The following is a 2,551-nucleotide window of genomic DNA, read 5'->3' on the forward strand; positions in this document are numbered from 1 at the left end:
GAAATCTTTCTGGTCCCTCTTCTGCAGTTATTGCTGTGCATTCATAGTGGGAGTTGTATCATACAAGTATCCATGGGAATGAGCTCCATTGTATGGTCATGGGTTTCTGTAAATACTCTCTAATTTTTGCAGAGATGCATCCTTGATGAAGTTCTCAACTACCCTTGTCTGTGGGTATAAGGATAAATATTAACACGGTAGCCAGGAATTATGCTGGTTTACTAAAATGGCTTTCCTCCAATATCCCTGTAGTTTGCAGAAAATGACTTTAAAAGCAGAAGCAAAGTCTAGAGTAACAGAACTTGTGATGCATGCATATGTAAACTAGCAATGTGCTTTTATCATCACTATCAAGCATAGTGTACTATAGGTAAATCTGTATGATCAGAAGTATGGTCAATGTGTTTGTATCAGTATTGCTACTATGTGTGAGCACAGTGTTGTAAAAGGCCATTATGGTGACTGTGGTGTCCCTAGGCAATTATTTTCAGCTGCATTGTGTGACCACTGCCACAACCCCAAGCCATCATTGTCTGAAATTTTTTATATGGTGTATGGCTGTAGTTTCTATTCATTGTCCTGTAATTTAGGAGAATATACCAACAATTCTTAGCACACAATGATTCCACTTATGATTTCTTGGTTCTACCATCATGGGCATTTTTTTCTGGGCTACTTATGTGCACTATGCCACTGTCCTGCAATCCTAGAAATAAGCACAAATCACAGCTACCTGTCAGCTATACAGTCAAGGGGGTAAACATTTGGTATTCTATCTGAGCTATTATGCTGTGCTATATTGTTCAATAGGTTAGACATATTTCATATATCTCCAACTTAATAATGCTTTCAAAATACAATGGGTTCATCAAGTACAATCTCATTTCAAGCTTAAAAATTGTTTATTCTCAGTTAAATTGTTTATTATGTGCATTCACATTCTTCATTATTGTTCTGAAACTGAATTGTGCTTTCATACTTATGTCTGCTCATAAGCCAATACATCAAAGTTTATGAATTGGATTTTTAGCTAAAGGAAATAGATAATATGTCAAAAAGAAGGAGAAAGAAATAAAAGAAATAGCAAAAGGACAAAGAAATGAGAAAACTCAGCATGGTTCTTAAAAGAACCACAGTAACCACTAAAGAGAAGAACAAAACAGTTACTATGCTGAATGCTTTTCTATCTCTTCTACCTCCCCTCTCATCTAAGAGGACTACACAGGTCAATCAGGGGTATCTCTGAGAATCTCTTTCCATGACCTGATAGCAAATAAACATAATCAAGATAGAAGGTAAAGACAGGTTACATTATATATAATGTTAAATTGTACACCAAACAGAGGTCTACAAGATCTAAACGTTTAGGTAAAATAGTGTCTAATAATCTGTAACCATCCAAGGGAACTGAATGAAACTATTTCACCCATTATTTCTAAACTCCTGGAACTGTTACGTTACATTTTAAATTATTGTTCTTGATCAGCTTGATTGGGCAGTGACCCTCCTTGTGTGGTGATATTGTCTCCTAAGTGCCCCTGTCATTTCCTATTTCAATACATTGTATTGGACTCACTCTATGTAGCTAGTTTTTACTAAGACCTACAATGAGCATACTACTAGGATTTCTAAATATTGCATTAACATTTTGTATTTAAGTAGTAGGTTTGTCTTTGACCACTAGACCTGAATAGCCTTGTCTCATACCAGGAGCAAAGCAAAGCTATTGCATAAATTCCTTTATTTTTATTTTTATATTGTGTGCATGTGGAAAAATTATGAGTGTGATGCCTTCAGAAGCCAGAAAAGGATCTCAGCCTAGAGTTACAGAAGATTGTGCGTCACCTGACATAGGTTCTGGGAATTGAATCAAGATTGTTTATAAGAACACCCACACTTACACTCTAATTCATCCGTCCAACACTATGCAGGAAGTCAAGGTCACAAACACTATCATTACTCTCTAAAGGATTATGCCTCCTCTGTGTATATTTGTGTATATGTATTTTATAATTATATGGACATGATCTTGCTTGTGAACACATATGTGTGAACACAGATATGGCCATGTGTATGGAGAGGCCATAGGTTAACATTTGGTTTCTCCTCTGCTGCTTTCTATATTACTTTTTGGAAATGGAACCTCTTGCTCAACCTGTTGCTCACCCAGTGTGTATGAGTAACGAGTCAGTTAGCACCAAGGACCCTCCTGTCTCCATGTCTCCAGTGCTAGGATGACTACATTAGCAATTCAGCACATGCAGTTTTTACTACACAAATACAAGATCAAACTCATGTTTCTATGCCTAGAACTTGGCTTACAGAGCCATTTCCCCTGTCCCTAGTTTTCAGCTTACATTTTTTCCTCCTTTCCCAGAAGATAGACAATGTCTATTTAAAATAAATTATCATTAGGCTCCAAGGAATAAAAATGTAGAATTTCTGAGGTCAAAATAAAATGTTGAAGTTTAAAATTTTATAAATGTAAAGAAATGGCTTTGGACTCTCACTTTTACATCTTCAGTGAAGGGTCATGAATTTCAGCTGAGGC

This window comes from Mus caroli, unplaced genomic scaffold (genome assembly GCF_978045245.1).
Source record: "Mus caroli unplaced genomic scaffold, Mus_caroli_1 scaffold_18, whole genome shotgun sequence".
In the NCBI taxonomy this organism is placed as follows: Eukaryota; Metazoa; Chordata; class Mammalia; order Rodentia; family Muridae; genus Mus; species Mus caroli.